This window comes from Nannospalax galili, unplaced genomic scaffold (genome assembly GCF_000622305.1).
Source record: "Nannospalax galili isolate Female #2095 unplaced genomic scaffold, S.galili_v1.0 C47474501, whole genome shotgun sequence".
Taxonomy (NCBI): Eukaryota; Metazoa; Chordata; class Mammalia; order Rodentia; family Spalacidae; genus Nannospalax; species Nannospalax galili.
The window spans coordinates 94-488 of record NW_008445669.1 but is presented as its reverse complement, the minus strand read 5'-3'; the positions used below and the strand labels follow the sequence as shown (position 1 = coordinate 488).

Genomic DNA, 395 nt, shown 5'->3' with positions numbered 1-395 from the left:
CCACTACCACAAATTATGCAGTCGAGTTTCCCGCATTTGGGGAAATCGCAGAGGTCAGCACACCCCAAAGTGCAATGGATGAGCCTCACTCTGGGAAAACCACCTTCCTGATCATGGTATCTCCCCTGCCAGGTAAGTATGGTTTTCCTGGTCACAGGCCCGATTCACATCCTCGCAACCTGCACTCTAAACACACGGTTACCGGGCTGCTCGCAGTCTCGGGCCTCCCCTGCCTCAGACGCACCTCCCTCCTGCGCTCTTTGCCACCCACGACCGTGTGTTCTCTGCCAAGCCACGGGAATCCTTCGACTTTCAGCAGCGGCTGTGAACGCAGCAGCCCCTGCGCGGCCTTCATCTGCATAAGACACGCCCCCGCCTTAACGTCACGGACCGAG

The 395-nt window shown here is 58.2% G+C and overlaps 1 pseudogene; it reads right to left on the bottom strand.

The window, feature by feature from the left end:
• On the bottom strand, positions 1-140 carry LOC115069071 (annotated as a pseudogene; the record flags this gene model as incomplete).
• Between the last annotated feature and the right edge of the window lie 255 nt (positions 141-395).